Source organism: Oncorhynchus nerka, linkage group LG26 (assembly GCF_034236695.1).
Source record: "Oncorhynchus nerka isolate Pitt River linkage group LG26, Oner_Uvic_2.0, whole genome shotgun sequence".
Classification (NCBI taxonomy): domain Eukaryota; kingdom Metazoa; phylum Chordata; class Actinopteri; order Salmoniformes; family Salmonidae; genus Oncorhynchus; species Oncorhynchus nerka.
Window position 1 is genome coordinate 48,029,381 of NC_088421.1, and position 12,810 is coordinate 48,042,190.

Here is a 12,810-nt window from a genome sequence, read left to right on the forward strand (position 1 = left end):
TGTTCCTTCTCGTTGTGTTGATCAGTGTGAATACGCAGACCTTCATCCATCCCTGTTCCTTCTCGTTGTGTTGATCCCAGTGTGAATACGCAGACCTTCATCCATCCCTGTTCCTTCTCGTTGTGTTGATCAGTGTGAATACACAGACCTTCATCCATCCCTGTTCCTTCTCGTTGTGTTGATCAGTGTGAATACACAGACCTTCATCCATCCCTGTTCCTTCTCGTTGTGTTGGTCAGTGTGAATACGCAGACCTTCATCCATCCCTGTTCCTTCTCGTTGTGTTGATCAGTGTGAACACGCAGACCTTCATCCATCCTGTTCCTTCTCGTTGTGTTGATCAGTGTGAATACGCAGACCTTCATCCATCCCTGTTCCTTCTCGTTGTGTTGATCAGTGTGAATACGCAGACCTTCATCCATCCCTGTTCCTTCTCGTTGTGTTGGTCAGTGTGAATAGACCTTCATCCATCCTGCATTCGTTGTGTTGCTCACCTTCATCCATCCCTGTTCCTTCTCGTTGTGTTGATCAGTGTGAATACGTTGGTCAGTGTGAATACGCAGACCTTCATCCATCCCTGTTCCTTCTCGTTGTGTTCCTCAGTGTGAATACGCAGACCTTCATCCATCCCTGTTCCTTCGTTGTGTTGGTCAGTGTGAATACGCAGACCTTCATCCATCCTGTTCCTTCGTTGTGTTGATCAGTGTGAATACGCAGACCTTCATCCATCCCTGTTCCTTCCGTTGTGTTGATCAGTGTGTTTCATCCATCCCTGTTCCTTCTCGTTGTTTGGTCAGTGTGAATACGCAGACCTTCATCCATCCCTGTTCCTTCTCGTTGTGTTGGTCAGTGTGAATACGCAGACCTTCATCCATCCCTGTTCCTTCTCGTTGTGTTGGTCAGTGTGAATACACAGACCTTCATCCATCCCTGTTCCTTCGTTGTGTTGATCAGTGTGAATACGCAGACCTTCATCCATCCCTGTTCCTTCTCGTTGTGTTGATCAGTGTGAATACGCAGACCTTCATCCATCCCTGTTCCTTCCTCAGTTGTGTTCATCCATCCTGTTCCTTCTCATTGTCAGTGTGAATACGCAGACCTTCATCCATCCCTGTTCCTTCTCGTTGTGTTGGTCAGTGTGAATAGGCAGACCTTCATCCATCCCTGTTCCTTCTCGTTGTGTTGGTCAGTGTGAATACGCAGACCTTCATCCATCCCTGTTCCTTCTCGTTGTGTTGGTCAGTGTGAATACACAGACCTTCATCCATCCCTGTTCCTTCTCGTTGTATTTGGTCAGTGTGAATACGCAGACCTTCATCCATCCTGTTCCTTCTCGTTGTGTTGATCAGTGTGAATACGCAGACCTTCATCCATCCCTGTTCCTTCTCGTTGTGTTGGTCAGTGTGAATACGCAGACCTTCATCCATCCCTGTTCCTTCTCGTTGTGTTGGTCAGTGTGAATACGCAGACCTTCATCCATCCCTGTTCCTTCTCGTTGTGTTGATCAGTGTGAATACGCAGACCTTCATCCATCCCTGTTCCTTCTCGTTGTGTTGGTCAGTGTGAATACGCAGACCTTCATCCATCCCTGTTCCTTCTTGTGTTGATCAGTTGTGTTCCTCCCTGTTCCTTCTCGTTGTGTTGGTCAGTGAATACGCAGACCTTCATCCATCCCTGTTCCTTCTCATTGTGTTGGTCAGTGTGAATACGCAGACCTTCATCCATCCTGTTCCTTCTCGTTGTGTTGGTCAGTGTGAATACGCAGACCTTCATCCATCCCCTGTTCCTTCTCGTTGTGTTGATCAGTGTGAATACGCAGACCTTCATCCATCCCTGTTCCTTCTCGTTGTGTTGATCAGTGTGAATACGCAGACCTTCATCCATCCCTGTTCCTTCTCGTTGTGTTGGTCAGTGTGAATACGCAGACCTTCATCCATCCCTGTTCCTTCTCGTTGTGTTGATCAGTGTGAATCGCAGACCTTCATCCATCCCTGTTCCTTCTCGTTGTGTTCCTCAGTGTGAATACGCAGACCTTCATGGTTGTGTTGATCAGTGTGAATACGCAGACCTTCATCCATCCCTGTTCCTTCTCGTTGTGTTGCTCAGTGTGAATACGCAGACCTTCATCCATCCCTGTTCCTTCTCGTTGCAGACCTTCATCCATCCCTGTTCCTTCTCGTTGTCAGTGTCAGAATACGCAGACCTTCATCCATCCCTGTTCCTTCTCGTTGTGTTGGTCGCAGTGTTCCTTCAAGAATCAGTGAATACGCAGACCTTCATCCATCCCTGTTCCTTCTCGTTGTGTTGGTCAGTGTGAATACGCAGACCTTCATCCATCCCTGTTCCTTCGTTGTTCCTCAGTGTGAATACGCAGACCTTCATCCATCCCTGTTCCTTCTCGTTGTGTTGGTCCTTAGTGAATACGCAGACCTTCATCCATCCCTGTTCCTTCTCGTTGTGTTGATCAGTGTGAATACGCAGACCTTCATCCATCCCTGTTCCTTCTCGTTGTGTTGGTCAGTGTGAATACGCAGACCTTCATCCATCCCTGTTCCTTCTCGTTGTGTTGGTCAGTGTGAATACGCAGACCTTCATCCATCCCTGTTCCTTCTCGTTGTGTTGGTCAGTGTGAATACGCAGACCTTCATCCATCCCTGTTCCTTCTCGTTGTGTTGATCAGTGTGAATACGCAGACCTTCATCCATCCCTGTTCCTTCTCGTTGTGTTGGTCAGTGTGAATACGCAGACCTTCATCCATCCCTGTTCCTTCTCGTTGTGTTGGTCAGTGTGAATACGCAGACCTTCATCCATCCCTGTTCCTTCCGTTGTGTTGGTCAGTGTGAATACGCAGACCTTCATCCATCCCTGTTCCTTCTCATTGTGTTGGTCAGTGTGAATCGCAGACCTTCATCCATCCCCTGTTCCTTCTCGTTGTGTTGGTCAGTGTGAATACGCAGACCTTCATCCATCCCTGTTCCTTCTCGTTGTGTTGGTCAGTGTGAATACGCAGACCTTCATCCATCCCTGTTCCTTCTCGTTGTGTTGATCAGTGTGAATACGCAGACCTTCATCCATCCCTGTTCCTTCTCGTTGTGTTGGTCAGTGTGAATACGCAGACCTTCATCCATCCCTGTTCCTTCTCATTGTGTTGGTCAGTGTGAATACGCAGACCTTCATCCATCCCTGTTCCTTCTCGTTTGGTCAGTGTGTTGATCAGTGTGAATACGCAGACCTTCATCCATCCCTGTTCCTTCTCGTTGTGTTGGTCAGTGTGAATACGCAGACCTTCATCCATCCCTGTTCCTTCTCGTTGTGTTGGTCAGTGTGAATACGCAGACCTTCATCCATCCCTGTTCCTTCTCGTTGTGTTCCTCAGTGTGAATACGCAGACCTTCATCCATCCCTGTTCCTTCTCGTTGTGTTGATCAGTGTGAATACGCAGACCTTCATCCATCCCTGTTCCTTCTCGTTGTGTTGGTCAGTGTGAATACGCAGACCTTCATCCATCCCTGTTCCTTCTCGTTGTGTTCCTCAGTGTGAATACGCAGACCTTCATCCATCCCTGTTCCTTCTTGTTGTGTTGGATCAGTGTGAATACGCAGACCTTCATCCATCCCTGTTCCTTCTCGTTGTGTTGGTCAGTGTGAATACGCAGACCTTCATCCATCCCTGTTCCTTCTCGTTGTGTTGATCAGTGTGAATACGCAGACCTTCATCCATCCCTGTTCCTTCTCGTTGTGTTCCTCAGTGTGAATACGCAGACCTTCATCCATCCCTGTTCCTTCTCGTTGTGTTGGTCAGTGTGAATACGCAGACCTTCATCCATCCCTGTTCCTTCTCGTTGTGTTGGTCAGTGTGAATACGCAGACCTTCATCCATCCCTGTTCCTTCGTTGTGTTGATCAGTGTGAATACGCAGACCTTCATCCATCCCTGTTCCTTCTCGTTGTGTTGGTCAGTGTGAATACGCAGACCTTCATCCATCCCTGTTCCTTCTCGTTGTGTTGGTCAGTGTGAATACGCAGACCTTCATCCATCCCTGTTCCTTCTCGTTGTGTTGGTCAGTGTGAATACGCAGACCTTCATCCATCCCTGTTCCTTCTCGTTGTGTTGGTCAGTGTGAATACGCAGACCTTCATCCATCCCTGTTCCTTCTCGTTGTGTTGGTCAGTGTGAATACGCAGACCTTCATCCATCCCTGTTCCTTCTCGTTGTGTTGGTCAGTGTGAATACGCAGACCTTCATCCATCCCTGTTCCTTCTCGTTGTGTTGATCAGTGTGAATACGCAGACCTTCATCCATCCCTGTTCCTTCTCGTTGTGTTGGTCAGTGTGAATACGCAGACCTTCATCCATCCCTGTTCCTTCTCGTTGTGTTGATCAGTGTGAATACGCAGACCTTCATCCATCCCTGTTCCTTCTCGTTGTGTTGATCAGTGTGAATACGCAGACCTTCATCCATCCCTGTTCCTTCTCGTTGTGTTGGTCAGTGTGAATACGCAGACCTTCATCCATCCCTGTTCCTTCTCGTTGTGTTGGTCAGTGTGAATACGCAGACCTTCATCCATCCCTGTTCCTTCTCGTTGTGTTGGTCAGTGTGAATACGCAGACCTTCATCCATCCCTGTTCCTTCGTTGTGTTGGTCAGTGTGAATACGCAGACCTTCATCCATCCCTGTTCCTTCTCGTTGTGTTGGTCAGTGTGAATACGCAGACCTTCATCCATCCCTGTTCCTTCTCGTTGTGTTGGTCAGTGTGAATACGCAGACCTTCATCCATCCCTGTTCCTTCTCGTTGTGTTGGTCAGTGTGAATACGCAGACCTTCATCCATCCCTGTTCCTTCTCAGTGTTGTGTTGGTCAGTGTGAATACGCAGACCTTCATCCATCCCTGTTCCTTCTCGTTGTGTTGGTCAGTGTGAATACGCAGACCTTCATCCATCCCTGTTCCTTCTCGTTGTGTTGGTCAGTGTGAATACGCAGACCTTCATCCATCCCTGTTCCTTCTCGTTGTGTTGATCAGTGTGAATACGCAGACCTTCATCCATCCCTGTTCCTTCTCGTTGTGTTGGTCAGTGTGAATACGCAGACCTTCATCCATCCCTGTTCCTTCTCGTTGTGTTGATCAGTGTGAATACGCAGACCTTCATCCATCCCTGTTCCTTCTCGTTGTGTTGGTCAGTGTGAATACGCAGACCTTCATCCATCCCTGTTCCTTCTCGTTGTGTTGGTCAGTGTGAATCCATCGCCTTCGTTGTGTTGGTCAGACCTTCATCCATCCCTGTTCCTTCTCGTTGTGTTGGTCAGTGTGAATACGCAGACCTTCATCCATCCCTGTTCCTTCTCGTTGTGTTGGTCAGTGTGAATACGCAGACCTTCATCCATCCCTGTTCCTTCTCGTTGTGTTGATCAGTGTGAATACGCAGACCTTCATCCATCCCTGTTCCTTCTCGTTGTGTTGGTCAGTGTGAATACGCAGACCTTCATCCATCCCTGTTCCTTCTCGTTGTGTTGGTCAGTGTGAATACGCAGACCTTCATCCATCCCTGTTCCTTCTCGTTGTGTTGGTCAGTGTGAATACGCAGACCTTCATCCATCCCTGTTCCTTCTCGTTGTGTTGGTCAGTGTGAATACGCAGACCTTCATCCATCCCTGTTCCTTCTCGTTGTGTTGGTCAGTGTGAATACGCAGACCTTCATCCATCCCTGTTCCTTCTCGTTGTGTTGGTCAGTGTGAATACGCAGACCTTCATCCATCCCTGTTCCTTCTCGTTGTGTTGATCAGTGTGAATACGCAGACCTTCATCCATCCCTGTTCCTTCTCGTTGTGTTGATCAGTGTGAATACGCAGACCTTCATCCCTGTTCCTTCTCGTTGTGTTCCTCAGTGTGAATACACAGACCTTCATCCATCCCTGTTCCTTCTCGTTGTGTTGGTCAGTGTGAATACACAGACCTTCATCCATCCCTGTTCCTTCTCGTTGTGTTGATCAGTGTGAATACGCAGACCTTCATCCATCCCTGTTCCTTCTCGTTGTGTTGATCAGTGTGAATACGCAGACCTTCATCCATCCCTGTTCCTTCTCGTTGTGTTGGTCAGTGTGAATACGCAGACCTTCATCCATCCCTGTTCCTTCTCGTTGTGTTGATCAGTGTGAATACGCAGACCTTCATCCATCCCTGTTCCTTCTCGTTGTGTTGGTCAGTGTCCCTGTTCCTTCGTTGTGTTGGTCATACGCAGACCTTCATCCATCCCTGTTCCTTCTCGTTGTGTTGGTCAGTGTGAATACGCAGACCTTCATCCATCCCTGTTCCTTCTCGTTGTGTTGGTCAGTGTGAATACGCAGACCTTCATCCATCCCTGTTCCTTCTCGTTGTGTTGGTCAGTGTGAATACGCAGACCTTCATCCATCCCTGTTCCTTCTCGTTGTGTTGATCAGTGTGAATACGCAGACCTTCATCCATCCCTGTTCCTTCTCGTTGTGTTGGTCAGTGTGAATACGCAGACCTTCATCCATCCCTGTTCCTTCTCGTTGTGTTGATCAGTGTGAATACGCAGACCTTCATCCATCCCTGTTCCTTCGTTGTGTTGGTCAGTGTGAATACGCAGACCTTCATCCATCCCTGTTCCTTCTCATTGTGTTGGTCAGTGTGAATACGCAGACCTTCATCCATCCCTGTTCCTTCTCGTTGTGTTGGTCAGTGTGAATACGCAGACCTTCATCCATCCCTGTTCCTTCTCGTTGTGTTGGTCAGTGTGAATACGCAGACCTTCATCCATCCCTGTTCCTTCTCGTTGTGTTGGTCAGTGTGAATACGCAGACCTTCATCCATCCCTGTTCCTTCTCGTTGTGTTGGTCAGTGTGAATACGCAGACCTTCATCCATCCCTGTTCCTTCTCGTTGTGTTGGTCAGTGTGAATACGCAGACCTTCATCCATCCTTGTTCCTTCTCGTTGTGTTCCTCAGTGTGAATCACGCAGACCTTCATCCATCCCTGTTCCTTCTCGTTGTGTTGGTCAGTGTGAATACGCAGACCTTCATCCATCCCTGTTCCTTCTCGTTGTGTTCCTCAGTGTGAATACGCAGACCTTCATCCATCCCTGTTCCTTCTCGTTGTGTTGGTCAGTGTGAATACGCAGACCTTCATCCATCCCTGTTCCTTCTCGTTGTGTTGGTCAGTGTGAATACGCAGACCTTCATCCATCCCTGTTCCTTCTCGTTGTGTTGATCAGTGTGAATACGCAGACCTTCATCCATCCCTGTTCCTTCTCGTTGTGTTCCTCAGTGTGAATACGCAGACCTTCATCCATCCCTGTTCCTTCTCGTTGTGTTCCTCAGTGTGAATACGCAGACCTTCATCCATCCCTGTTCCTTCTCGTTGTGTTCCTCAGTGTGAATACGCAGACCTTCATCCATCCCTGTTCCTTCTCGTTGTGTTGATCAGTGTGAATACGCAGACCTTCATCCATCCCTGTTCCTTCTCGTTGTGTTGGTCAGTGTGAATACGCAGACCTTCATCCATCCCTGTTCCTTCTCGTTGTGTTGATCAGTGTGAATACGCAGACCTTCATCCATCCCTGTTCCTTCTCGTTGTGTTGATCAGTGTGAATACGCAGACCTTCATCCATCCCTGTTCCTTCTCGTTGTGTTGGTCAGTGTGAATACGCAGACCTTCATCCATCCCTGTTCCTTCTCGTTGTGTTGATCAGTGTGAATACGCAGACCTTCATCCATCCCTGTTCCTTCTCGTTGTGTTGGTCAGTGTGAATACGCAGACCTTCATCCATCCCTGTTCCTTCTCGTTGTGTTGGTCAGTGTGAATACACAGACCTTCATCCATCCCTGTTCCTTCTCGTTGTGTTCCTTAGTGTGAATACGCAGACCTTCATCCATCCCTGTTCCTTCTCGTTGTGTTGATCAGTGTGAATACAGACCTTCATCCATCCCTGTTCCTTCTCGTTGTGTTCCTCAGTGTGAATACGCAGACCTTCATCCATCCCTGTTCCTTCTCGTTGTGTTGATCAGTGTGAATACGCAGACCTTCATCCATCCCTGTTCCTTCTCGTTGTGTTCCTCAGTGTGAATACGCAGACCTTCATCCATCCCTGTTCCTTCTCGTTGTGTTGATCAGTGTGAATACGCAGACCTTCATCCATCCCTGTTCCTTCTCGTTGTGTTGGAGTGAATACGCAGACCTTCATCCATCCCTGTTCCTTCTTCGTTGTGTTCCTTAGTGTGAATACGCAGACCTTCATCCATCCCTGTTCCTTCTCGTTGTGTTGATCAGTGTGAATACGCAGACCTTCATCCATCCCTGTTCCTTCTCGTTGTGTTGATCAGTGTGAATTTACATGGACCTTCATCCATCCCTGTTCCTTCTCGTTGTGTTGATCAGTGTGAATACGCAGACCTTCATCCAACAGTAGTGCATCCCTGTTCCTTCTCGTTGTGTTGATCAGTGTGAATACGCAGACCTTCATCCATCCCTGTTCCTTCTCGTTGTGTTGGTCAGTGTGAATACGCAGACCTTCATCCATCCCTGTTCCTTCTCGTTGTGTTGGTCAGTGTGAATACGCAGACCTTCATCCATCCCTGTTCCTTCTCGTTGTGTTGATCAGTGTGAATACGCAGACCTTCATCCATCCCTGTTCCTTCTCGTTGTGTTGGTCAGTGTGAATACGCAGACCTTCATCCATCCCTGTTCCTTCTCGTTGTGTTGGTCAGTGTGAATACGCAGACCTTCATCCATCCCTGTTCCTTCTCGTTGTGTTGGTCAGTGTGAATACGCAGACCTTCATCCATCCCTGTTCCTTCTCGTTGTGTTGGTCAGTGTGAATACGCAGACCTTCATCCATCCCTGTTCCTTCTCGTTGTGTTGATCAGTGTGAATACACAGACCTTCATCCATCCCTGTTCCTTCTCGTTGTGTTGGTCAGTGTGAATACGAGACCTTCATCCATCCCTGTTCCTTCTCGTTGTGTTGATCAGTGTGAATACGCAGACCTTCATCCATCCCTGTTCCTTCTCGTTGTGTTGATCAGTGTGAATACGCAGACCTTCATCCATCCCTGTTCCTTCTCGTTGTGTTGTCAGTGTGAATACACAGACCTTCATCCATCCCTGTTCCTTCTCGTTGTGTTGGTCAGTGTGAATACGCAGACCTTCATCCATCCCTGTTCCTTCTCGTTGTGTTCCTTAGTGTGAATAGGCAGACCTTCATCCATCCCTGTTCCTTCTCGTTGTGTTGATCAGTGTGAATACGCAGACCTTCATCCATCCCTGTTCCTTCTCGTTGTGTTGCCTTCAGTGTGAATACGCAGACCTTCATCCATCCCTGTTCCTTCTCGTTGTGTTGATCAGTGTGAATACGCAGACCTTCATCCATCCCTGTTCCTTCTCGTTGTGTTCCTCAGTGTGAATACGCAGACCTTCATCCATCCCTGTTCCTTCTTGTGTTCCTCAGTGTGAATACGCAGACCTTCATCCATCCCTGTTCCTTCTCGTTGTGTTGATCAGTGTGAATACGCAGACCTTCATCCATCCCTGTTCCTTCTCGTTGTGTTGGTCAGTGTGAATACGCAGACCTTCATCCATCCCTGTTCCTTCTCGTTGTGTTGATCAGTGGAGAATACGCAGACCTTCATCCATCCCTGTTCCTTCTCGTTGTGTTCCTCAGTGTGAATACGCAGACCTTCATCCATCCCTGTTCCTTCTCGTTGTGTTGATCAGTGTGAATACGCAGACCTTCATCCATCCCTGTTCCTTCTCGTTGTGTTGGTCAGTGTGAATACGCAGACCTTCATCCATCCCTGTTCCTTCTCGTTGTGTTGGTCAGTGTGAATACGCAGACCTTCATCCATCCCTGTTCCTTCTCGTTGTGTTGATCAGTGTGAATACGCAGACCTTCATCCATCCCTGTTCCTTCTCGTTGTGTTGGTCAGTGTGAATACGCAGACCTTCATCCATCCCTGTTCCTTCTCGTTGTGTTGATCAGTGTGAATACGCAGACCTTCATCCATCCCTGTTCCTTCTCGTTGTGTTGATCAGTGTGAATACGCAGACCTTCATCCATCCCTGTTCCTTCTCGTTGTGTTCCTCAGTGTGAATACGCAGACCTTCATCCATCCCTGTTCCTTCTCGTTGTGTTCCTCAGTGTGAATACGCAGACCTTCATCCATCCCTGTTCCTTCTTGTTGTGTTCCTCAGTGTGAATACGCAGACCTTCATCCATCCCTGTTCCTTCTCATTGTGTTCCTCAGTGTGAATACGCAGACCTTCATCCATCCCTGTTCCTTCTCGTTGTGTTGGTCAGTGTGAATACGCAGACCTTCATCCATCCCTGTTCCTTCTCGTTGTGTTCCTCAGTGTGAATACGCAGACCTTCATCCATCCCTGTTCCTTCTCGTTGTGTTGGTCAGTGTGAATACGAAGAGGAAATGTAGAGAGGAGGAGTGAAAGGATGTCAGACCTTCATCCATCCCTGTTCCTTCTCGTTGTGTTCCTTAGTGTGAATACGCAGACCTTCATCCATCCCTGTTCCTTCTCGTTGTGTTGATCAGTGTGAATACGCAGACCTTCATCCATCCCTGTTCCTTTTCGTTGTGTTCCTCAGTGTGAATACGCAGACCTTCATCCATCCCTGTTCCTTCTCGTTGTGTTCAGTGTGAATATGCAGACCTTCATCCATCCCTGTTCCTTCTCGTTGTGTTCCTCAGTGTGAATACGCAGACCTTCATCCATCCCTGTTCCTTCTCGTTGTGTTCCTCAGTGTGAATACGCAGACCTTCATCCATCCCTGTTCCTTCTCGTTGTGTTGAGGTCAGTGGAAGAGTGTGAATAAAGATGAGGCAGACCTTCATCCATCCCTGTTCCTTCTCATTGTGTTGATCAGTGTGAATACGCAGACCTTCATCCATCCCTGTTCCTTCTCGTTGTGTTGGTCAGTGTGAATACGCAGACCTTCATCCATCCCTGTTCCTTCTCGTTGTGTTGGTCAGTGTGAATACGCAGACCTTCATCCATCCCTGTTCCTTCTCGTTGTGTTGATCAGTGTGAATACGCAGACCTTCATCCATCCCTGTTCCTTCTCGTTGTGTTGGTCAGTGTGAATACGCAGACCTTCATCCATCCCTGTTCCTTCTCGTTGTGTTGGTCAGTGTGAATATGATCCACTTGCAGACCTTCATCCATCCCTGTTCCTTCTCGTTGTGTTGGTCAGTGTGAATACGCAGACCTTCATCCATCCCTGTTCCTTCTCGTTGTGTTGATCAGTGTGAATACGCAGACCTTCATCCATCCCTGTTCCTTCTCGTTGTGTTGGTCAGTGTGAATACGCAGACCTTCATCCATCCCTGTTCCTTCTCGTTGTGTTGGTCAGTGTGAATACGCAGACCTTCATCCATCCCTGTTCCTTCTCGTTGTGTTGATCAGTGTGAATACGCAGACCTTCATCCATCCCTGTTCCTTCTCGTTGTGTTGGTCAGTGTGAATACGCAGACCTTCATCCATCCCTGTTCCTTCTCGTTGTGTTGGTCAGTGTGAATACGCAGACCTTCATCCATCCCTGTTCCTTCTCGTTGTGTTGACAGTGTGAATACGCAGACCTTCATCCATCCCTGTTCCTTCTCGTTGTGTTGGTCAGTGTGAATACGCAGACCTTCATCCATCCCTGTTCCTTCTCGTTGTGTTGGTCAGTGTGAATAAAAGACCTTCATCCATCCCTGTTCCTTCTCGTTGTGTTGGTCAGTGTGAATACGCAGACCTTCATCCATCCCTGTTCCTTCTCGTTGTGTTGGTCAGTGTGAATACGCAGACCTTCATCCATCCCTGTTCCTTCTCGTTGTGTTGGTCAGTGTGAATACGCAGACCTTCATCCATCCCTGTTCCTTCTCGTTGTGTTGGTCAGTGTGAATACGCAGACCTTCATCCATCCCTGTTCCTTCTTGTTGTGTTGGTCAGTGTGAATACGCAGACCTTCATCCATCCCTGTTCCTTCTCATTGTGTTGGTCAGTGTGAATACGCAGACCTTCATCCATCCCTGTTCCTTCTCGTTGTGTTGGTCAGTGTGAATAAGACCTTCATCCATCCCTGTTCCTTCTCGTTGTGTTGATCAGTGTGAATACGCAGACCTTCATCCATCCCTGTTCCTTCTCGTTGTGTTGATCAGTGTGAATACGCAGACCTTCATCCAATACAGCTTTTTCCCCGAAGCTTGAATCTGAAGTGGGCAGTGAAATCCACTACATTGTCGTTAGTGTTAGTGACTCTGGCAGAGAAAACTGCACTCTGGTAGCTAGCTAACTAGCGGCTACTAAAGTTAGCAAGGTAAATTGAAATAAATTGCATTAATACACAAATATAAAGTTCTAAAGCCAAGAAAACAATATATAATCTATTTACTCCGTATCCTGCAGTTTGAAGAAACTAATTTTAATTTAAAAAGATCCCCCCCCCAAAAGCTAAATTCTAAATCTATCCAACAACTCACCAAGCTTCTAAAACTTGCATGGTATTAGTTACTTCTCTCATTGGATGGACAACATATTAGCTTTGATTGGTTGGAATGTCCTCCATGAAATCGTCATAATTCCCATAGGTCTATGGAAGGGGGGGTGAGGAGCATGAGCCTCCTAGGTTTTGTATTGAAGTCAATGTGCCCAGAGGAGGACAGAAGCTATCTATCCTCTGGCTCCACCAAGGTGCTATACCCGACAGAGTGCTGTTGAGGCTACTGTAGACCTTCATAGCTAAACAACGTGTTTTAATAAATTATTTGGTGAAGTGAATATATTTATTTTTGTTTTATCTAGAATG